Source organism: Betta splendens, chromosome 2, assembly GCF_900634795.4.
Source record: "Betta splendens chromosome 2, fBetSpl5.4, whole genome shotgun sequence".
In the NCBI taxonomy this organism is placed as follows: Eukaryota; Metazoa; Chordata; class Actinopteri; order Anabantiformes; family Osphronemidae; genus Betta; species Betta splendens.
The window spans coordinates 20,926,332-20,951,796 of NC_040882.2; positions in this window are offsets into that span (position 1 = coordinate 20,926,332).

Sequence of the window (25,465 nt, forward strand, 5' to 3'; positions counted from 1 at the left end):
ACTTTGCTCTCGTCAAAGAATCCTCCATTTGCAGCAATTGCAGCATTGCAGGCCTTTGGCATTCTGGATGTTAATTTGTTGAGGTAATCTGGTAATCTGGGCCTTCTTTTGTACCATTACTACACTGCAGTGACAGTTTCTGGAAATGGGCCTCTATACACCTAAGTAAATATTGCAGCAAAAATCAGTCATTTGCAGCTAGAATAGTCATTTACTGTACCAAATTACATTAGTGATGTAAACATCAGTGTACAGTATTTCTGAGTCGTTCATTGCAAAAAAAGTGCCTTTCTGTTAAAAATAAGGACCTTTCTAAGTGACCCCAAACTTTTGAATGGTAGTGTACTGTATGTTTCGGATGATGGTGTTAAACGCAGAGCTGTAGTCCACGAAGAGCATCTGCACATAGCTCTGTTTGTTCTCCAGGTGACTCAGTGCTCTGTGGAGTGTGATGGCCACGGCGTCCCCTGTGGATTCGTTTGCTCTGTAGGCAAACTGGTGTTGATCGAAATAGGGCGGAAGGCAGTATGAGATGTGCCGTGGTAATAGACGTTAGCATTACAAGTCTGTAGTCGTTCAGGCTCGTTATGTTTGTTTTTTTGGGGATGGGGATGATAGTGGCAGCCTTCAGGCACTTAGGGACAACTACAAGAAGGCCTATGACTCAATGCCTCAAACATGGATCATGGAATGGTTGGCACTATAGATCCAAGATCAACAGGACTCTACTGTACAGTAAGAACCTTCATCAAGCACTCAATGGGAAAGTGTAAAACAACCCTAGAGGCAAACTTTAAACCGATTGCTCAAGTCAACATCAAGTACGGCACATACCAAGGAGATGCTCTGTCCCCGCTGCTGTTCTGCATAGGCCTGAACCACCTCAGCCAGAGCCTCACCAAGACTGGTTATGGGTACCAACTACGGAATAACACAACCATCAGCCACCTCCTCTATGTCACAATCTGGGTTTTCTGTTTCTCGTTTTACTCTGAAGGACTCTGGTTTCACTTATGTTTTGGTTTTCTGTTTTATTGCATAGCAGTTCCGGTTTCCTGTCCATCTCATTAGCTCCAGCCTTACTTCCGGTTCTCATTAGTCACACCTGCTCAGATCAGTAATCACCCCACCTGCATACTTAAGCACCACCAGTTCCAGTACCCGTTGCCAGATCGTTGCATGCCAGTCAGCACCTTCCAGCGTTTCACCGTCCTGCCTGTTCGTGTCTCGGCCCCGCTGCGTGTTCCTGACTTCCGATTCCTGTATGCTCCCTACCGGTATTGTAAAACTTGTCATCTCTGTTGCCGAACCCTGCCTGTTTACCGGACCCGATTACGCTTATCCCTTGTCTGCTACGAACCTGTGCCTACCCGTGTATGACTTGGACTGTCTGTGACCTGGATAATTACATTAAAGATCACTTTAATCATACCTCCCGTCTGCTGCGTCTGCACTGCGCATTTGGGTCCTTTCTCTGCCGTTCCGTGACAGAACGATCTGGCCAGACATGGACCCAGCCGGTGCCCAGCTCTCATCCAGGTCAACGACCGCATTCGTTTTTTTTGTTTTTTTTTTCCCTTGCCCTGTTTGTTTGGCTCCGTGTGCAAGTCAGGCACCGGAGCAATGGAGTTTTCATGCCCGAGTCTGCCGGTGAATATCCGCGGAGACCTAGAGAGGTTCGCTAAGGCATATGCGGAAGCGCCCAGCCTTGAGGACCGTCTCCGCCACGTAACGCGTATCCCGGAGTTCAGACGTATTAGGAAAGACTACATTCCCTACAGAGAGATTTGGCACGCGCGCTGCACCCGTGCCTGCGCAGCTGTTCCTGTCGCCGCTCCGGCGGTTCACGGCTCCGTTCCTGCCGCCAAACCAGTGGATCATGTTCACGTTCCTGTTCCTGTCATCGCTGCGGCGGTTCATGTCTCCGTTCCTGCCGCTGCTCCAGCAGATCATGTTCCCGTTCCTGTCGCCGCTCCGGCGGTTCACGTTCCTGTCACCGCTCCAGCGCCTCCAACCCAACCTCCAAGCGCTGCCCCCTCTGTTCGCCACTCGGACCCAGCTACAGAGACCCAGCCCAGGTTGGCGGGGACTGCGGCAGAAGCTCCAGCTGGCGCGACCTCCTCCTGGAGGTCGGCGGGGACTGCGGCAGAAACTCCGAGGCTGACAGGAGCGGGCGCTAAAACGGCGTCCTCGCGGGAGCCGACAGGAGCGGGCGCTAGAACGGCGTCCTCGCGGGAGCCGACTGGAACGGGAGCTAGAACAGCGTCCTCGCGGGAGCCGACAGGAACGGGAGCTAGAACGGCGTCCTCGCGGGAGCCGACAGGAACGGGAGCTAGAACGGCGTCCTCGCGGGAGCCGACAGGAACGGGGACAGGAACGACCTCTACATGGCTGACAGGAACAGGAACGACCTCTACATGGCTGACAGGAACAGGAACGACCTCTACATGGCCGACAGGAACAGGAGCGGCGTCCCCATTGGAGCCGGCAGTGCTGCTCTCTGACTCCTCTCTGGGGCCGGCAGTGCTGCTCTCTGACTCCTCACTGGAGCCGGCAGAGGCTGAGACGGCGTCTACTCTGGAGCCGGCATGGCTGCTTGCAGCTGCCGAGCTTGACGGAGTAGACGTCGGGCCTGATCGGGTGTGCATAGCACTTGTTCGACGGGTGGTGCCCTCTGGGTGGGACAAGACCTGAGCGTGACTCGACTGGACTGGGACCTGGACGTGACTCGGCTGTTCCCTCGTACCCTGGTCTGCTGCCGAATCTGCGGTGTTCATGAGGTGGGCAAAGAGGAACGCAACCGGGGGGAACACTGGAGGTGGATCCGCTGTGCCACGCTATCTGGGATACCTGCAATCGACATAACACAGTCAGTAGGGGAGCCGAGGGAATCCTCTGCCGGGGAGGAGAGCTGCTCGGCCACCGTGACCGAGGTCTCTGGACCCTGGATCCCGGAACCGTGCCCTCGTTGACGTCGTCTGGGGCGCCTGCGGCTGACCGTCGTCTGAGGCGCTGAGAGCGGCGGGGGCTGGGTCTCTGTAGCTGGGTCCGAGTGGCGAACAGAGGGGGCGGCGCTTGGAGCCGACAGGAGCAAGGTCGCGCCAGCGGGAGCTTCTGCTGCAGTCCCCGCCGACCTCCAGGAGGAGGTCGCGCCAGCTGGAGTTTCTGCCGCAGCCCCCGCCGACCTCCAGGAGGAGGTCGCGCCAGCTGGAGTTCCTGTCGCAGTTCCGGCTGCGATTCCCCACGACCCCCAGGAGGAGGTCGCGCAGGCTACAGTTCCTGTCGCCGTTCCGGCTGCAGTTTCCCACGACCTCCAGGAGGAGGTCGCACCTGTCGCAGTTCCCCACGACCTCCGGGAGGAGGTCACGCCTGCCACGGTTCCCACCGACCTCCAGGAGGAGGTCGCTCGGTTCCGGCCGCATCTGCATCGGTTCCTGGTGGTCCAGCGCCGACCACGTCTCCACGTCTGTTCTCACCTCATCTGCCGGACTGGTGGCCTCCTGCTGTTTGGATGGCGCTGCCTCCTTCGGCGCCGTCCGCCTCGACTCCGCCACCGTCACGGCCGTTCGCCTGGGGTGAGCCCCCTCCTGCCACGGCGATGGCGCAGCCTCTGCCGTCGTCGCCCAACACGATCCTGGGACCCCCAGAGCATTCCCGTTGGGAGGGGGCTGGACTCGGCTCCGCCCTCCCGGACCCCGCCAGCTGTCGTGGCGGACTCCCCTGCTACCACCCTCCAAAAGAGGGGGGTTTCTGGTCCCCATGGGGCCGTTGGGGATGAACTCTGTGAACTTTCTGTTTCCGGTTTATGAACTCCTGATTTGACCCTCCTCCGGTCCTCCCTCTGCCCACCCTGCTTGTTTGCCTTGAGGGGGAGGGATTCGGTCCCTCCTCCTGAGACCGCCCTCCACCCGCCCTGGTTTGGGGGGGGGCCTCCGTGGGCGCCGTGGTAGACGCTCTAGGGGGAGGGGTACTGTCACAATCTGGGTTTTCTGTTTCTCGTTTTACTCTGAAGGACTCTAGTTTCATTTATGTTTTGGTTTCCTGTTTTATTGCATAGCAGTTCCGGTTTCCTGTCCATCTCATTAGCTCCAGCCTTACTTCTGGTTCTCATTAGTCACACCTGCTCAGTATCAGTAATCACCCCACCTGCATACTTAAGCACCACCAGTTCCAGTACCCGTTGCCAGATCGTTGCATGCCAGTCAGCACCTTCCAGCGTTTCACCGTCCTGCCTGTTCGTGTCTCGGCCCCGCTGCGTGTTCCTGACTTCCGATTCCTGTCTGCTCCCTACCGGTATTGTAAAACTTGTCATCTCTGTTGCCGAACCCTGCCTGTTTACCGGACCCGATTGCGCTTATCCCTTGTGTGCTACGAACCTGTGCCTACCCGAGTATGACTTGGACCGTCTGTGACCTGGATAATTACATTAAAGATCACTTTAATCATACCTCCCATCTGCTGCATCTGCACTGCGCATTTGGGTCCTTTCTCTGCCGTTCCGTGACACTCTACATGGATGGCATCAAGCTGTCTGCCAAGAGTGAACGAGATATCGACTCGCTGATCCATACCACCAGGATATACTGTACAGCCAAGACATCAGAATGTCATTCGGACTGGATAAGTGTGGTCGGATGCTAGCAAGGAGAAGAAATGTAGTCAGAACTGAGGGGATAGAACCACCAGAAGGCAAGATAGTGGATGTGTAGGATAGCCACAAATACTGTACCTTCCCACAGGCAAATGGTAACTGTGAAGAGGCTGCAAGGAAAACAGCAACCACTAAATACCTCCAAAAGGTAAGGCAAGTCCTGAGAAGTCAGCTAAAAGGGAAGAACAAAGTACAAGCGATCAACACCTACAGTACACCCTCCCAGTCGTCAGGTACCCCGCTGGCATAATAAGCTGACCAAAAGAGGAGATGGAATCCACTGACATCAAGACAAGGAAGCTCCTTACAATGCATGGAGGGTTTCACCCCAAATCCACCACCCTAATAGCTTAGCTAATGCTAAGCAGAAAAAAGGAGGCCGAGGATTAGTGAGCATCAAAGCCACTATCCAGGATGAAACAACTAAGCTCCATAAATACATCAGGAAAATGGCCACAACAGATAATGTGCTCAGTGAATACCTCAGGCAGCAGAAACTAGAGGAGGGGAAGAAAGAGGAGGGGCCGTCATGGATGGACAAACCCCTGCATAGTTTGTACCACCGACAGATAGAAAAAGTGGTTGATATCGACAAATCCTACCAATGGCTGGACTGAAAGACAGCACGAAGGCACTAATCAGCAGGATCTGAGTACCAAATCAATAGAGGCTGGGATCTACCACACCAGGCCGGATCCCAGGTGCAGGCTGTGCAAAGATGCCCCTGAAACAATCCAGCACCTAACAGCAAGCTGCTAGCAAGCAGGAAACACCATAACCAATTGGCCAGCATAGTGTACAGGAACATCTGTGCTGAGTATAGGCTGGAAGTCCCAAAGTCCAAATGGGACACACCTCCAAAGGTGGTTGAGAATGACAGAGGTAAGATCCTTTAGGACTTCCAGATACAGACTGTAGTGACTGTAGACTAGTAGTGATGGACAAACAAGAGAACAAGGCTGTAGATGTAGCAATCCCAGGTGATAACAACATCAGGAAGAAGGAGCATGAGAAGAACGAGAAGTACCAAGGGCTGAAAGAAGAGGTACAGAAGATGTGGAGGGCATACGTGTTACCCGTGGTACCACTTAGAGCTCACTGGGGGGCTGTACTATAACTCTCAAGCTGGGGGAGTGGCTCCAGCAGATCCCAGGAACAACATCTGATATCTCTGTCCAGAAGAGCGCAGTCTTAGGAACAGCTAAGATACTGCACAGGACCCTTAGGCTCCCAGACTTCTGGTAGAGGACCCAAGCTTGCAGTATTAACACCACTCCAAAGATGGGGCGAGTGTGGAAGGGGCAAAAGATGTATGTAGGAAAAAAAGAAGGACAATTACTCACTTTTCATATGTGGCAGATGCCACTTGTGATCCAGGAAGGGTATACACAGAGTGGGATCCCACCGCAGACGTCATAATTACGACCTTATAAGGAAGACGCCAAGTACCATCTGGTTGGATGTGTGTCAGCTGTAGCGTGCAGACGAACGAGCGACCAGCAAGAGAAGTTGCAGGCGCAGAGCGTGATAAAAGTGCAGTGGTTTCTGTCGCTTAAGGCGTGCGGGATGAGAAAGAGTGCTGGTGGTACCGGTTTTAATCAGCGCTGCAGATATTCAGGTATGTGGAGTTGAAGTTCAGACAGGGCCTCCCTAATGATTTATGGCTATGCTTAACGTTACTGCGTCATACAGGGAAGACCTACTCCTGCTTTCTTCTTTACCCTTATAATATGTTCTAATCTCTTTTGTTATTAACTGGGTTTTGAGCCCCCGCTGTGATGAAATGTCACAGTCTGGACTTTTGTTTGGCATTTCCTGTTTGATTTTGACATCTCCTGTTTTGTTCCTGCCGGTGTTGTTTTGTCTAGCTTTATATTCAGTCATGTGCCTTACAGTACCAGCTGCATCCACTTAGGGATCAGCCTCTGTATTTAAACCCCATGTCAGCCCATGTTCAGTGCCAGATTGTTTGAACACGCACATGTGTCAACTCTTTGGCGTTACCATACTCCTGTAAGTCTGTGTTTTGATCTTAGTCTGTTGTTCACCCTGTCTCTGCTTCATCCCCGTCTGTACCTCTGCCTGGATTAACACTTTACCGGTTCCTGATCATTGCCTGTCTGACTCTGAATGTGCTTAACGTTTCTTGTTTCAACTGCCATTAAAGAACAGTTTATTCAAGCCTTGCTCCGAGCTGTGCATTTGGGTCCTTCATTCCCTGCCTTCCTGCTAGTGCATGACACAGATGTAGTTTGATTGTAATTGTACGAGGAAGCCAGGAATAGGAGCAGGGTTGTTGTACGGTTTCCTTCAATTATTTCTTTCTGTTTGTAAAGGTTGTGAGTGAGTGAGTGAGTGAGTGAGTGAGTGAGTGAGTGAGTGAGTGAGTGAGTGAGTGAGTGAGTGAGTGAGTGAGTGAGTGAGTGAGTGAGTGAGTGGTTAGCGGCAGGCCCATGTCGCCTTCTCTAACCTTGCCGTGTCCTGTTCCCGCTTAATGTCACCTGGGTCATTACTAGGGAAACGGTTTTAATTGTTACATGTGGTTTCATTATATTGGGGGTTTCCTAGGTTTTAGTGATTGCTGTGTTTTTAACGTTTAAATGCATTATTGTAAACAGGTGCAATAAACTCTGTGAACCTATACCTGCTTCTGACAAACCTACCCTCCTTCACTACTGCATCGGGTCACACATAGATGTTCATATTCAGCACTAAAACTAAGATGGAATCATCCTACATAAACAGTAATAAAGAAATTTATCATCCCAGACCCAGATAATGTTACTTAACAGTTGTTAATTATTCCCTGTTAAATCTGAGCCACACAGTAAACTGAAGAACAGCCTCCCAGTTTTACTGAGAATGAAGCTGGGTCACATCCCATGTGTATAAAAACCACCATGTTAAATAAAGTCAGAGCTGCTGACGTACTCACAGAATAATGACAGTACACAAAGCAAAGTCAGATCCATCTTCACATCCACAGACACGGTCGTTGTCGCTGTAGAGGAATGACAGCAAACACTAAGACACAAGCTACAGATCATCACCTCATTCAGAGCTGCTCTGTTCTTCCTTCCTATTTACTTAAATAGGTCTGACCACAAGTTTACGCTTCCTGCTGCACAAATGTGTTAGTTTGTCTCTTTAGCAAACGTTTGGTAGTGTTCTATGAAATGAGATTAATAATATTCTTAATACTGTTATTGTTGTTGGTCTTGGAATATGGTGTTGTTAGGCAGTAGAATTCTCACTATGATTAGTATACTTTAAATCGACGGGTGGTGCCCTCTGGGTGGGACAAGACCTGAGCGTGACTCGACTGGACTGGGACCTGGACGTGACTCGGCTGTTCCCTCGTACCCTGGTCTGCTGCCGAATCTGCGGTGTTCATGAGGTGGGCAAAGAGGAACGCAACCGGGGGGAACACTGGAGGTGGATCCGCTGTGCCACGCTATCTGGGATACCTGCAATCGACATAACACAGTCAGTAGGGGAGCCGAGGGAATCCTCTGCCGGGGAGGAGAGCTGCTCGGCCACCGTGACCGAGGTCTCTGGACCCTGGATCCCGGAACCGTGCCCTCGTTGACGTCGTCTGGGGCGCCTGCGGCTGACCGTCGTCTGAGGCGCTGAGAGCGGCGGGGGCTGGGTCTCTGTAGCTGGGTCCGAGTGGCGAACAGAGGGGGCGGCGCTTGGAGCCGACAGGAGCAAGGTCGCGCCAGCGGGAGCTTCTGCTGCAGTCCCCGCCGACCTCCAGGAGGAGGTCGCGCCAGCTGGAGTTTCTGCCGCAGCCCCCGCCGACCTCCAGGAGGAGGTCGCGCCAGCTGGAGTTCCTGTCGCAGTTCCGGCTGCGATTCCCCACGACCCCCAGGAGGAGGTCGCGCAGGCTACAGTTCCTGTCGCCGTTCCGGCTGCAGTTTCCCACGACCTCCAGGAGGAGGTCGCACCTGTCGCAGTTCCCCACGACCTCCGGGAGGAGGTCACGCCTGCCACGGTTCCCACCGACCTCCAGGAGGAGGTCGCTCGGTTCCGGCCGCATCTGCATCGGTTCCTGGTGGTCCAGCGCCGACCACGTCTCCACGTCTGTTCTCACCTCATCTGCCGGACTGGTGGCCTCCTGCTGTTTGGATGGCGCTGCCTCCTTCGGCGCCGTCCGCCTCGACTCCGCCACCGTCACGGCCGTTCGCCTGGGGTGAGCCCCCTCCTGCCACGGCGATGGCGCAGCCTCTGCCGTCGTCGCCCAACACGATCCTGGGACCCCCAGAGCATTCCCGTTGGGAGGGGGCTGGACTCGGCTCCGCCCTCCCGGACCCCGCCAGCTGTCGTGGCGGACTCCCCTGCTACCACCCTCCAAAAGAGGGGGGTTTCTGGTCCCCATGGGGCCGTTGGGGATGAACTCTGTGAACTTTCTGTTTCCGGTTTATGAACTCCTGATTTGACCCTCCTCCGGTCCTCCCTCTGCCCACCCTGCTTGTTTGCCTTGAGGGGGAGGGATTCGGTCCCTCCTCCTGAGACCGCCCTCCACCCGCCCTGGTTTGGGGGGGGGCCTCCGTGGGCGCCGTGGTAGACGCTCTAGGGGGAGGGGTACTGTCACAATCTGGGTTTTCTGTTTCTCGTTTTACTCTGAAGGACTCTAGTTTCATTTATGTTTTGGTTTCCTGTTTTATTGCATAGCAGTTCCGGTTTCCTGTCCATCTCATTAGCTCCAGCCTTACTTCTGGTTCTCATTAGTCACACCTGCTCAGTATCAGTAATCACCCCACCTGCATACTTAAGCACCACCAGTTCCAGTACCCGTTGCCAGATCGTTGCATGCCAGTCAGCACCTTCCAGCGTTTCACCGTCCTGCCTGTTCGTGTCTCGGCCCCGCTGCGTGTTCCTGACTTCCGATTCCTGTCTGCTCCCTACCGGTATTGTAAAACTTGTCATCTCTGTTGCCGAACCCTGCCTGTTTACCGGACCCGATTGCGCTTATCCCTTGTGTGCTACGAACCTGTGCCTACCCGTGTATGACTTGGACCGTCTGTGACCTGGATAATTACATTAAAGATCACTTTAATCATACCTCCCATCTGCTGCATCTGCACTGCGCATTTGGGTCCTTTCTCTGCCGTTCCGTGACACTCTACATGGATGGCATCAAGCTGTCTGCCAAGAGTGAACGAGATATCGACTCGCTGATCCATACCACCAGGATATACTGTACAGCCAAGACATCAGAATGTCATTCGGACTGGATAAGTGTGGTCGGATGCTAGCAAGGAGAAGAAATGTAGTCAGAACTGAGGGGATAGAACCACCAGAAGGCAAGATAGTGGATGTGTAGGATAGCCACAAATACTGTACCTTCCCACAGGCAAATGGTAACTGTGAAGAGGCTGCAAGGAAAACAGCAACCACTAAATACCTCCAAAAGGTAAGGCAAGTCCTGAGAAGTCAGCTAAAAGGGAAGAACAAAGTACAAGCGATCAACACCTACAGTACACCCTCCCAGTCGTCAGGTACCCCGCTGGCATAATAAGCTGACCAAAAGAGGAGATGGAATCCACTGACATCAAGACAAGGAAGCTCCTTACAATGCATGGAGGGTTTCACCCCAAATCCACCACCCTAATAGCTTAGCTAATGCTAAGCAGAAAAAAGGAGGCCGAGGATTAGTGAGCATCAAAGCCACTATCCAGGATGAAACAACTAAGCTCCATAAATACATCAGGAAAATGGCCACAACAGATAATGTGCTCAGTGAATACCTCAGGCAGCAGAAACTAGAGGAGGGGAAGAAAGAGGAGGGGCCGTCATGGATGGACAAACCCCTGCATAGTTTGTACCACCGACAGATAGAAAAAGTGGTTGATATCGACAAATCCTACCAATGGCTGGACTGAAAGACAGCACGAAGGCACTAATCAGCAGGATCTGAGTACCAAATCAATAGAGGCTGGGATCTACCACACCAGGCCGGATCCCAGGTGCAGGCTGTGCAAAGATGCCCCTGAAACAATCCAGCACCTAACAGCAAGCTGCTAGCAAGCAGGAAACACCATAACCAATTGGCCAGCATAGTGTACAGGAACATCTGTGCTGAGTATAGGCTGGAAGTCCCAAAGTCCAAATGGGACACACCTCCAAAGGTGGTTGAGAATGACAGAGGTAAGATCCTTTAGGACTTCCAGATACAGACTGTAGTGACTGTAGACTAGTAGTGATGGACAAACAAGAGAACAAGGCTGTAGATGTAGCAATCCCAGGTGATAACAACATCAGGAAGAAGGAGCATGAGAAGAACGAGAAGTACCAAGGGCTGAAAGAAGAGGTACAGAAGATGTGGAGGGCATACGTGTTACCCGTGGTACCACTTAGAGCTCACTGGGGGGCTGTACTATAACTCTCAAGCTGGGGGAGTGGCTCCAGCAGATCCCAGGAACAACATCTGATATCTCTGTCCAGAAGAGCGCAGTCTTAGGAACAGCTAAGATACTGCACAGGACCCTTAGGCTCCCAGACTTCTGGTAGAGGACCCAAGCTTGCAGTATTAACACCACTCCAAAGATGGGGCGAGTGTGGAAGGGGCAAAAGATGTATGTAGGAAAAAAAGAAGGACAATTACTCACTTTTCATATGTGGCAGATGCCACTTGTGATCCAGGAAGGGTATACACAGAGTGGGATCCCACCGCAGACGTCATAATTACGACCTTATAAGGAAGACGCCAAGTACCATCTGGTTGGATGTGTGTCAGCTGTAGCGTGCAGACGGACGAGCGACCAGCAAGAGAAGTTGCAGGCGCAGAGCGTGATAAAAGTGCAGTGGTTTCTGTCGCTTAAGGCGTGCGGGATGAGAAAGAGTGCTGGTGGTACCGGTTTTAATCAGCGCTGCAGATATTCAGGTATGTGGAGTTGAAGTTCAGACAGGGCCTCCCTAATGATTTATGGCTATGCTTAACGTTACTGCGTCATACAGGGAAGACCTACTCCTGCTTTCTTCTTTACCCTTATAATATGTTCTAATCTCTTTTGTTATTAACTGGGTTTTGAGCCCCCGCTGTGATGAAATGTCACAGTCTGGACTTTTGTTTGGCATTTCCTGTTTGATTTTGACATCTCCTGTTTTGTTCCTGCCGGTGTTGTTTTGTCTAGCTTTATATTCAGTCATGTGCCTTACAGTACCAGCTGCATCCACTTAGGGATCAGCCTCTGTATTTAAACCCCATGTCAGCCCATGTTCAGTGCCAGATTGTTTGAACACGCACATGTGTCAACTCTTTGGCGTTACCATACTCCTGTAAGTCTGTGTTTTGATCTTAGTCTGTTGTTCACCCTGTCTCTGCTTCATCCCCGTCTGTACCTCTGCCTGGATTAACACTTTACCGGTTCCTGATCATTGCCTGTCTGACTCTGAATGTGCTTAACGTTTCTTGTTTCAACTGCCATTAAAGAACAGTTTATTCAAGCCTTGCTCCGAGCTGTGCATTTGGGTCCTTCATTCCCTGCCTTCCTGCTAGTGCATGACACAGATGTAGTTTGATTGTAATTGTACGAGGAAGCCAGGAATAGGAGCAGGGTTGTTGTACGGTTTCCTTCAATTATTTCTTTCTGTTTGTAAAGGTTGTGAGTGAGTGAGTGAGTGAGTGAGTGAGTGAGTGAGTGAGTGAGTGAGTGAGTGAGTGAGTGAGTGAGTGAGTGAGTGAGTGAGTGAGTGAGTGAGTGAGTGAGTGAGTGAGTGAGTGAGTGAGTGAGTGAGTGAGTGAGTGAGTGGTTAGCGGCAGGCCCATGTCGCCTTCTCTAACCTTGCCGTGTCCTGTTCCCGCTTAATGTCACCTGGGTCATTACTAGGGAAACGGTTTTAATTGTTACATGTGGTTTCATTATATTGGGGGTTTCCTAGGTTTTAGTGATTGCTGTGTTTTTAACGTTTAAATGCATTATTGTAAACAGGTGCAATAAACTCTGTGAACCTATACCTGCTTCTGACAAACCTACCCTCCTTCACTACTGCATCGGGTCACACATAGATGTTCATATTCAGCACTAAAACTAAGATGGAATCATCCTACATAAACAGTAATAAAGAAATTTATCATCCCAGACCCAGATAATGTTACTTAACAGTTGTTAATTATTCCCTGTTAAATCTGAGCCACACAGTAAACTGAAGAACAGCCTCCCAGTTTTACTGAGAATGAAGCTGGGTCACATCCCATGTGTATAAAAACCACCATGTTAAATAAAGTCAGAGCTGCTGACGTACTCACAGAATAATGACAGTACACAAAGCAAAGTCAGATCCATCTTCACATCCACAGACACGGTCGTTGTCGCTGTAGAGGAATGACAGCAAACACTAAGACACAAGCTACAGATCATCACCTCATTCAGAGCTGCTCTGTTCTTCCTTCCTATTTACTTAAATAGGTCTGACCACAAGTTTACGCTTCCTGCTGCACAAATGTGTTAGTTTGTCTCTTTAGCAAACGTTTGGTAGTGTTCTATGAAATGAGATTAATAATATTCTTAATACTGTTATTGTTGTTGGTCTTGGAATATGGTGTTGTTAGGCAGTAGAATTCTCACTATGATTAGTATACTTTAAATCGACGGGTGGTGCCCTCTGGGTGGGACAAGACCTGAGCGTGACTCGACTGGACTGGGACCTGGACGTGACTCGGCTGTTCCCTCGTACCCTGGTCTGCTGCCGAATCTGCGGTGTTCATGAGGTGGGCAAAGAGGAACGCAACCGGGGGGAACACTGGAGGTGGATCCGCTGTGCCACGCTATCTGGGATACCTGCAATCGACATAACACAGTCAGTAGGGGAGCCGAGGGAATCCTCTGCCGGGGAGGAGAGCTGCTCGGCCACCGTGACCGAGGTCTCTGGACCCTGGATCCCGGAACCGTGCCCTCGTTGACGTCGTCTGGGGCGCCTGCGGCTGACCGTCGTCTGAGGCGCTGAGAGCGGCGGGGGCTGGGTCTCTGTAGCTGGGTCCGAGTGGCGAACAGAGGGGGCGGCGCTTGGAGCCGACAGGAGCAAGGTCGCGCCAGCGGGAGCTTCTGCTGCAGTCCCCGCCGACCTCCAGGAGGAGGTCGCGCCAGCTGGAGTTTCTGCCGCAGCCCCCGCCGACCTCCAGGAGGAGGTCGCGCCAGCTGGAGTTCCTGTCGCAGTTCCGGCTGCGATTCCCCACGACCCCCAGGAGGAGGTCGCGCAGGCTACAGTTCCTGTCGCCGTTCCGGCTGCAGTTTCCCACGACCTCCAGGAGGAGGTCGCACCTGTCGCAGTTCCCCACGACCTCCGGGAGGAGGTCACGCCTGCCACGGTTCCCACCGACCTCCAGGAGGAGGTCGCTCGGTTCCGGCCGCATCTGCATCGGTTCCTGGTGGTCCAGCGCCGACCACGTCTCCACGTCTGTTCTCACCTCATCTGCCGGACTGGTGGCCTCCTGCTGTTTGGATGGCGCTGCCTCCTTCGGCGCCGTCCGCCTCGACTCCGCCACCGTCACGGCCGTTCGCCTGGGGTGAGCCCCCTCCTGCCACGGCGATGGCGCAGCCTCTGCCGTCGTCGCCCAACACGATCCTGGGACCCCCAGAGCATTCCCGTTGGGAGGGGGCTGGACTCGGCTCCGCCCTCCCGGACCCCGCCAGCTGTCGTGGCGGACTCCCCTGCTACCACCCTCCAAAAGAGGGGGGTTTCTGGTCCCCATGGGGCCGTTGGGGATGAACTCTGTGAACTTTCTGTTTCCGGTTTATGAACTCCTGATTTGACCCTCCTCCGGTCCTCCCTCTGCCCACCCTGCTTGTTTGCCTTGAGGGGGAGGGATTCGGTCCCTCCTCCTGAGACCGCCCTCCACCCGCCCTGGTTTGGGGGGGGGCCTCCGTGGGCGCCGTGGTAGACGCTCTAGGGGGAGGGGTACTGTCACAATCTGGGTTTTCTGTTTCTCGTTTTACTCTGAAGGACTCTAGTTTCATTTATGTTTTGGTTTCCTGTTTTATTGCATAGCAGTTCCGGTTTCCTGTCCATCTCATTAGCTCCAGCCTTACTTCTGGTTCTCATTAGTCACACCTGCTCAGTATCAGTAATCACCCCACCTGCATACTTAAGCACCACCAGTTCCAGTACCCGTTGCCAGATCGTTGCATGCCAGTCAGCACCTTCCAGCGTTTCACCGTCCTGCCTGTTCGTGTCTCGGCCCCGCTGCGTGTTCCTGACTTCCGATTCCTGTCTGCTCCCTACCGGTATTGTAAAACTTGTCATCTCTGTTGCCGAACCCTGCCTGTTTACCGGACCCGATTGCGCTTATCCCTTGTGTGCTACGAACCTGTGCCTACCCGAGTATGACTTGGACCGTCTGTGACCTGGATAATTACATTAATGATCACTTTAATCATACCTCCCATCTGCTGCATCTGCACTGCGCATTTGGGTCCTTTCTCTGCCGTTCCGTGACACTCTACATGGATGGCATCAAGCTGTCTGCCAAGAGTGAACGAGATATCGACTCGCTGATCCATACCACCAGGATATACTGTACAGCCAAGACATCAGAATGTCATTCGGACTGGATAAGTGTGGTCGGATGCTAGCAAGGAGAAGAAATGTAGTCAGAACTGAGGGGATAGAACCACCAGAAGGCAAGATAGTGGATGTGTAGGATAGCCACAAATACTGTACCTTCCCACAGGCAAATGGTAACTGTGAAGAGGCTGCAAGGAAAACAGCAACCACTAAATACCTCCAAAAGGTAAGGCAAGTCCTGAGAAGTCAGCTAAAAGGGAAGAACAAAGTACAAGCGATCAACACCTACAGTACACCCTCCCAGTCGTCAGGTACCCCGCTGGCATAATAAGCTGACCAAAAGAGGAGATGGAATCCACTGACATCAAGACAAGGAAGCTCCTTACAATGCATGGAGGGTTTCACCCCAAATCCACCACCCTAATAGCTTAGCTAATGCTAAGCAGAAAAAAGGAGGCCGAGGATTAGTGAGCATCAAAGCCACTATCCAGGATGAAACAACTAAGCTCCATAAATACATCAGGAAAATGGCCACAACAGATAATGTGCTCAGTGAATACCTCAGGCAGCAGAAACTAGAGGAGGGGAAGAAAGAGGAGGGGCCGTCATGGATGGACAAACCCCTGCATAGTTTGTACCACCGACAGATAGAAAAAGTGGTTGATATCGACAAATCCTACCAATGGCTGGACTGAAAGACAGCACGAAGGCACTAATCAGCAGGATCTGAGTACCAAATCAATAGAGGCTGGGATCTACCACACCAGGCCGGATCCCAGGTGCAGGCTGTGCAAAGATGCCCCTGAAACAATCCAGCACCTAACAGCAAGCTGCTAGCAAGCAGGAAACACCATAACCAATTGGCCAGCATAGTGTACAGGAACATCTGTGCTGAGTATAGGCTGGAAGTCCCAAAGTCCAAATGGGACACACCTCCAAAGGTGGTTGAGAATGACAGAGGTAAGATCCTTTAGGACTTCCAGATACAGACTGTAGTGACTGTAGACTAGTAGTGATGGACAAACAAGAGAACAAGGCTGTAGATGTAGCAATCCCAGGTGATAACAACATCAGGAAGAAGGAGCATGAGAAGAACGAGAAGTACCAAGGGCTGAAAGAAGAGGTACAGAAGATGTGGAGGGCATACGTGTTACCCGTGGTACCACTTAGAGCTCACTGGGGGGCTGTACTATAACTCTCAAGCTGGGGGAGTGGCTCCAGCAGATCCCAGGAACAACATCTGATATCTCTGTCCAGAAGAGCGCAGTCTTAGGAACAGCTAAGATACTGCACAGGACCCTTAGGCTCCCAGACTTCTGGTAGAGGACCCAAGCTTGCAGTATTAACACCACTCCAAAGATGGGGCGAGTGTGGAAGGGGCAAAAGATGTATGTAGGAAAAAAAGAAGGACAATTACTCACTTTTCATATGTGGCAGATGCCACTTGTGATCCAGGAAGGGTATACACAGAGTGGGATCCCACCGCAGACGTCATAATTACGACCTTATAAGGAAGACGCCAAGTACCATCTGGTTGGATGTGTGTCAGCTGTAGCGTGCAGACGGACGAGCGACCAGCAAGAGAAGTTGCAGGCGCAGAGCGTGATAAAAGTGCAGTGGTTTCTGTCGCTTAAGGCGTGCGGGATGAGAAAGAGTGCTGGTGGTACCGGTTTTAATCAGCGCTGCAGATATTCAGGTATGTGGAGTTGAAGTTCAGACAGGGCCTCCCTAATGATTTATGGCTATGCTTAACGTTACTGCGTCATACAGGGAAGACCTACTCCTGCTTTCTTCTTTACCCTTATAATATGTTCTAATCTCTTTTGTTATTAACTGGGTTTTGAGCCCCCGCTGTGATGAAATGTCACAGTCTGGACTTTTGTTTGGCATTTCCTGTTTGATTTTGACATCTCCTGTTTTGTTCCTGCCGGTGTTGTTTTGTCTAGCTTTATATTCAGTCATGTGCCTTACAGTACCAGCTGCATCCACTTAGGGATCAGCCTCTGTATTTAAACCCCATGTCAGCCCATGTTCAGTGCCAGATTGTTTGAACACGCACATGTGTCAACTCTTTGGCGTTACCATACTCCTGTAAGTCTGTGTTTTGATCTTAGTCTGTTGTTCACCCTGTCTCTGCTTCATCCCCGTCTGTACCTCTGCCTGGATTAACACTTTACTGGTTCCTGATCATTGCCTGTCTGACTCTGAATGTGCTTAACGTTTCTTGTTTCAACTGCCATTAAAGAACAGTTTATTCAAGCCTTGCTCCGAGCTGTGCATTTGGGTCCTTCATTCCCTGCCTTCCTGCTAGTGCATGACACAGATGTAGTTTGATTGTAATTGTACGAGGAAGCCAGGAATAGGAGCAGGGTTGTTGTACGGTTTCCTTCAATTATTTCTTTCTGTTTGTAAAGGTTGTGAGTGAGTGAGTGAGTGAGTGAGTGAGTGAGTGAGTGAGTGAGTGAGTGAGTGAGTGAGTGAGTGAGTGAGTGAGTGAGTGAGTGAGTGAGTGAGTGAGTGAGTGAGTGAGTGAGTGAGTGAGTGAGTGGTTAGCGGCAGGCCCATGTCCCCTTCTCTAACCTTGCCGTGTCCTGTTCCCGCTTAATGTCACCTGGGTCATTACTAGGGAAACGGTTTTAATTGTTACATGTGGTTTCATTATATTGGGGGTTTCCTAGGTTTTAGTGATTGCTGTGTTTTTAACGTTTAAATGCATTATTGTAAACAGGTGCAATAAACTCTGTGAACCTATACCTGCTTCTGACAAACCTACCCTCCTTCACTACTGCATCGGGTCACACATAGATGTTCATATTCAGCACTAAAACTAAGATGGAATCATCCTACATAAACAGTAATAAAGAAATTTATCATCCCAGACCCAGATAATGTTACTTAACAGTTGTTAATTATTCCCTGTTAAATCTGAGCCACACAGTAAACTGAAGAACAGCCTCCCAGTTTTACTGAGAATGAAGCTGGGTCACATCCCATGTGTATAAAAACCACCATGTTAAATAAAGTCAGAGCTGCTGACGTACTCACAGAATAATGACAGTACACAAAGCAAAGTCAGATCCATCTTCACATCCACAGACACGGTCGTTGTCGCTGTAGAGGAATGACAGCAAACACTAAGACACAAGCTACAGATCATCACCTGATTCAGAGCTGCTCTGTTCTTCCTTCCTATTTACTTAAATAGGTCTGACCACAAGTTTACGTTTCCTGCTGCACAAATGTGTTAGTTTGTCTCTTTAGCAAACGTTTGGTAGTGTTCTATGAAATGAGATTAATAATATTCTTAATACTGTTATTGTTGTTGGTCTTGGAATATGGTGTTGTTAGGCAGTAGAATTCTCACTATGATTAGTATACTTTAAACCAGGAGTGCTCAATCCTGGTCCTCAAGAACTACTGTCCTGCTGGTTTCCCAACTGCGAATGCCAAATGGCATGTGTATAGCACTAGCACTGGGCAACTTGGGGTTCAGTGACTTGCCCAATGAAACGTTGGCACATGACATGGGGAAGCCAGGAATCGAACCACCAATGATTGGTGGACGACAGATCTACTGTAGCTCTTGACCACTGCTGCCCTGTAACATCATGAGTCAGAGAATGTATTACAATTCATGTGTAGTTTGACCCGTCTCTATTCATACATTCTCTCTCACTTTGGTGAATTCAGTTTGTGACTTTTCCTAAACAGAGAAATGCAGCTTGGTGAGTTTTACTGTTTGTGAGACAGTCACTGAACTTAAATAAACCACAGTTACTCAGTATATCGACAACATCTACTGTATGTTTAATATATCAATAAAGGTTTTCCTCTGAGGTGTTACAAATGCTTATTGTAAACACAGATTCTGTGTAGAGTTGATACCTTCTCCCAGTGTCTCTTTGGGTCTGTAGCTTGCTGGGTACCATGGGTTGAAATAACCAGTAAGGCACACAGCCATGTCGTGAACTGCTAAGCAGGGTACTCGCTCATTCAATCAGAGTCTTTTATTTTATCTGCCCCTCAGACAAGATAATGTAGAGTCATGCAAACTGACAGCTGGGATTGGCTCCATCAACCACAACTCTTATAGTGAAAAATCAATGGACAAACTGACGTATAGATGGGAAAACTTCAACAGTATCAAAGAATCATTATTGAATCAGGGAACACAGTGAACTGAATGTAGCTGTTCTGCTCAGTTGTGTTTGACGGTGTACTTTACTTTAGCTGCTGTGGAAACAATGAAACAGCAAGTTAAATACATCAACTCTTCACTTCCTCTTCACACATAAACTGTGGGTTTTCCATTGTCATTGTCAACAGTGTTGCAAACAGAAGAGACAGTTTATACATAAGATGATTATGAGATGAGTATTTGTATATACTGTAAGTACATAATAAAGAAATGATGGCAAGCTAACATAATGATAATAACATGATTTATTACAGTATGTCTGAACCTACTGTAACACATCAAGCAACAAACATAAAGTCCTCATTTTAATTAAAAATGAAAAGTTCAAACTATAGAAACATTCACATGATGTTTTTATATTATTACCAACTTTATTCAAAACTAATGATACACATTGAGGACACATGTTAAGAATCTGTAACAGTCTGGTCCTCGATGGTGCTGTCATGTTTGTCTCGTCTGTGTGTGAGGTCATTTCATGTTAATCACTTGCATCTGGTTCCAAATCTTGTATATGAGGATTTACACTGCTCATAATTGTTTAATTGTTGTTGTTGTTGTTGTTTTTGTTGTTGTGTGCCTGTCTTCTCCCCAATCTGTTCCACTGCAACCTGGTTTGTTTGCTGTTTTCTGTAAGTTTGTTTCTGCACCTACAGTAGTTAGTCTGAACTTTGTTTGTTACTGTGTTAGTAGGTTTGTTCTGAGCTTCGGCTCCTGCTTTACAGTTATTATACATTAACCTCACATTTTTTGTATTGTTTAGCCTGTAACTCTATTAAATCATTTATACTGTAGATCCATTTGTCCTGTGGTTTGTGCATTTGGGTCCTGTCTTATTAATTTGTCTGGCTTTTTATATGGACAGTAAATTGAGTGAATGTAGTGTGTTTAAATAATCCCAGTGATTCTAGCTGGTTTGTCTGCCTTTAGTGGATGTAATAATTCCTCAGTTAGTCAGCATGTGTCTTATAGAGTTTAGTACAACTGACAAGAAAGAAGGGCGGCAGGCCAGTCAGTGGTTTGCACATAACTGAGAAGTGAGATTCATTAACAGCAATGTCATTTTGAAAGCGGACAAAATTTTCAAGGCAGAAGTATCACAGGCGATGATTCTGATGCATCCTAAATGAAGGTTTTGTAAGCTCCAAACTTAAACAAGGTCATAAACACAAGCCATCAAATGAGGATCAGCCTCAATATAATGATCAAATATATACAAATGAAAGATAAAGTTGTCCAAATCACTGAAACATCTGCAGAATCAACAACAAAAATCAGGAGAACAGTATGTGGCTCAAACAGACCAGAACCAAGTAACCATCATTCACATACCGTAACACGTCTCCCTCAGACTTTATGAAGAGAAGACGCTTGAACACAAAGCACTTCAGTTTGGCGCTGAGAGTAGAGGTGGGAGTTTTACTGCTTGATCACAGAAAAAAGCTGGTTGCCTACTTACATTATCCAGAAGAGAAGGTACTGTACTGGTCTTGAGAAAGGAGGGAAAGAGGAACAATGAGTTTTGGGTGGAAAGGATGATTGGGAGTAGGGAGTTACTGTAGATTTAGTGTTTACAGACAAGACAAAAGACCAGAGATCAAGAAGAATAGGTTCAGAGGGTTTTATAGAAAGCACAAAGAACCTGTCACAACAACCGACCCACTTCATTTGAGTGTCTTTACAGTTACGTTGTATGCAATCCTGGTGGTGGTGAGATACAGTACAGCTCCTTGGTATCACTCGAATATTCATCATTAGTAGAAAACAAGCCCAGGTTTCTTTTCAGAAAGGCTGACAAAGTGTCATAGTTGTGTTGAGCCTAATGTCCTTTTAAATCTCATTAGCAATGACTTCATAACTTTCTTTACCAATAAAATTATTATCGTTATCCAACGGCTTTAGATTTGCTGCTATAACCTGTTTTATTGCAAATAATTTCCCAAATAATTAACATTATCCAGTAAAACTAAAAATATACTTGTCAATATTCCAAAATCGTAAAGTACAGTAACATCTACAAATAACAGTGAAAATAACAAAAAGCCCCTAAACTTACATCCACTTTCCTTCACTTTCCTAGGACCTAAGGCTCAGTTATAACGCCAGGTGGTGAACTTTAACTTCAATATGATGAACATAATAAACATGATTTATCACACTTCAACCTAGGAAACTCACAATATTAAAGCAAAATAATATTGCCTGTATTAATATAGTAACTTTATAAATGCTGTAGTCACAGTCTCAGCACATTAACAGAACATTGTCGTCTGGTTCTTTTGTAGTTGATCAACTTTTCTTTTTGCATGTGGATGAAATTACAAAATGACATTAAACATAACTTGGAAGTGTCATCACTAGAGACCAGTTAATCTCTCAGTGATTCTCAGTGTGTTTATTTTGCAGTTAACTAGATTTTCATTTCTACAGTAACCAATAATTATTTGAATATTAAAGAGACTTACATCATTAGTAAACACCCCGACGTACCTGTTTTCACCTTTCAACACAGTATATAACACAAGTTACATACTTAACACAATTGGCTTGGATTGGCAATGTCGTCATAGTCTCCCTCTGAATCAGCATGCGTCCCTGTAAATATCATATTATAAAGAAAAGCACATACAATAGTGTTACAAACAAGGCAGGGACTCATATGCAAGACAGACAGGGTTCTTTTGAAGCCAATCAATTTATTTACAAAAACACGAAATCACAGCACCGCAGGGAAAGCACAAAACCAAAAAAGACTTTTGTGCTTATAAACAAAAAAATCTCAAAAGGAAAATGCATTTTCAATAATGTTGTAAATTGCAATGTGTTATAGATTTGAGACTTCAACTCTGTCATCATCCTTGTCAGAGAATTCACGTTGTGGTCACAGCCAATAATGTGTAAATTTATCAATGTGATATGTTTATTATTTGATGTTAATGTTTTATGTTATAAAACAATAGTAGAGCTCTCTCCTCATGTCCAAATAAGGCATGAAGTCTAGATGTTTACTCATGAGAAACCAGTCTACGTGGCTAGAATTGGCCATGGACCGTGTTATGAGTGTTCCCAGAACACTCTAGAACTCCCCCAAACTTTGGCCATCAACCAGGGTCAGCTTGACACTAGCTGCAGATGCTCTTCCAAGAACAAACCTTCTCAAACTCAAAAACAAACTCTTTAACCCCAGTTACTCAAAAACTCTCACACTACCTCAGTTACTACATTAACACCCACAAGCAATAATAGTATAGTGAACTGTAGCTGCTCACAGCGCCACAATCCGTTTGTCAGGACTCGAAGCAGGCGGCGGACCCACATGCACAGCACGGAGGCGAGATGATGATTAGACACGGGTTTATTCGACAAAGCAGGGTCAGACGGTCCAGGTCATACACAAGGCGTTCAATGAAGCAGTACACAAGGGAGCAGGCAATCTCTGATTCAATGTCCAGGCAGGGTTCGGTACACAAGCAGGTTCGGCAAAAGTACAGGCAAGGACAAGACAAACTCACGGTCAGATTATCAGGCACGGTTCTCTCACAGGTAGCAGGATACACAGGGTTCAGGCAAGAAGCAAGGGTCAAGGCGATCAGGGTCAAAACACGAGTGGCTAAACAAGAGATGCTGGAAAGAGTACGGAAACTAAAGAAATTCAGGAAACTCACGAAACTCAGGACACTAATGAAACTCGACAATCTGGCGGAGAACTAAGGACACAGGTGGTGGTTAAATACACGGAGACTTGATTACCGATTACAGACAGGTGAGGTGAATGAACTAGGGAGTGAGCAAATGAACTGATAACAGGAAGTCTACCAAAATAAAACGGGAAGTAGGGTGACAACAGGACATGGCGTGAAACATGACAGACAACAGGACATGGCGTGAAACATGACAGTACCCCCCCCCCATGGCGCCTTCCACGGCGCCCACGGAAGCCCCCCCCCAAACCAGGGCGGGCGGAGGGTGGTCCCAGGAGGAGGGACCGAACCCCTACCCCACAAGGCACACGAGCAGGGTGGGTGGAGGGAGGACCGGAGGAGGGCCAAAACAAGAGTCCACACGACACGACAAAAGTCCACGACCAGGAAAAAAACACGAAGTCCAGGGATTCCCTCACGGAGGGTGACGGCGTGGCGAGATCCTGCTCAGCAGCCGCTGAGCCAGGGTGGCACTCTTAGTGCCCTTGAGCTGGGCCGATGTCCCCGAGGGCCACCCCGAATGGCAACGTCCTCCAGGCGGACGCTGATCCGAGGGGCTGAGGAGTCGAGGTGGACGTCGCCGCAGGAGGCAGCGCCATCCACGCAGCAGGAGGCGCCGAGGGCGAGGCCACCAGTCCGGCAGACGAGGCAGGAACCAGCGGCATCCTCCTTGGACCACCGCGACGAGAGACAGGAACCAGCGGCGCCCTCCTTGGACCACCGCGACGAGAGACAGGAACCAGCGGCGCCCTCCTTGGACCACCGCGACGAGAGACAGGAACCAGCGGCGTCCTCCTTGGACCACCGCGACGAGAGACAGGAACCAGCGGCGTCCTCCTTGGACCACCGCGACGAGAGCCAGGAACCAGCGGCGTCCTCCTTGGACCACCGCGACGAGAGCCAGGAACCAGCGGCGTCCTCCTTGGACCACCGCGACGAGAGCCAGGAACCAGCGGCGTCCTCCTTGGACCACCGCGACGAGAGCCAGGAACCAGCGGCGTCCTCCTTGGACCACCGCGACGAGAGCCAGGAACCAGCGGCGTCCTCCTTGGACCACCGCGACGAGAGCCAGGAACCAGCGGCGTCCTCCTTGGACCACTGCGACGAGAGACAGGTGCAGATGCGACCGGAGCCGAGCCGCCAGGAACCGATGCAGGAGCGGCCGGAGCCGGGCCGCCAGGAACCGATGCAGGAGCGGCCGGAGCCGGGCCGCCAAGAACCGATGCAGGAGCGGCCGGAGCCGGGCGGCCGGAGCCGGGCCGCCAGGAACCGATGCAGGTGCAGCGGGAACTATGACGAGCGCGACCCCCTCCTGGAGGTCCGCCGGGACTGCGACGAGCGCGACCCCCTCCTGGAGGTCCGCCGGGACTGCGACGAGCGCGACCCCCTCCTGGAGGTCCGCCGGGACTGCGACGAGCGCGACCCCCTCCTGGAGGTCCGCCGGGACTGCGACGAGCGCGACCCCCTCCTGGAGGTCCGCCGGGACTGCGACGGGCGCGACCCCCTCCTGGAGGTCCGCCAGGACTGCGACGGGCGCGACCCCCTCCTGGAGGTGCGCGGGGACTGCGACGGGCGCGACCCCCTCCTGGAGGTGCGCGGGGACTGCGACGGGCGCGACCTCCTCCTGGAGGTGCGCGGGGACTGCAGATGGCGCGACCTCCTCCGGGAGGTGCGCGGGCGCTGCGGCTCCGAGGGTGACAGGGACTGGAACGACCTCTCTCGGGTCGACAGGAACGGGGACTGGAACGACCGCTACAGGGTCGACAGGGACTGGAACGACCGCTACAGGGTCGACAGGGACTGGAACGACCTCTACTTGGCCGACAGGGACTGGAACGACCTCTACTTGGCCGACAGGGACGGGAACGCCCTCAACTTGGCCGACAGGAACTGGAACTGGAACGGCCGCAACATGGCCGACAGGAACTGGAACTGGAACGGCCGCAACATGGCCGACAGGAACTGGAACGGCCGCAACATGGCCGACAGGAACTGGAACGGCCGCAACATGGCCGACAGGAACTGGAACGGCCGCAACATGGCCGACAGGAACTGGAACGGCCGCAACATGGCCGACAGGAACTGGAACGGCCGCAACATGGCCGACAGGAACTGGAACGGCCGCAACATGGCCGACAGGGACTGGAACGGCCGCAACATGGCCGACAGGAACTGGAACGGCCGCAACATGGCCGACAGGGACAGGAACGGCCGCAACATGGCCGACAGGGACAGGAACGGCCGCAACATGGCCGACAGGGACAGGAACGGCCGCAACATGGCCGACAGGGACAGGAACGGCCGCAACATGGCCGACAGGGACAGGAACGGCCGCAACATGGCCGACAGGGACAGGAACGGCCGCAACATGGCCGACAGGGACAGGAACGGCCGCAACATGGCCGACAG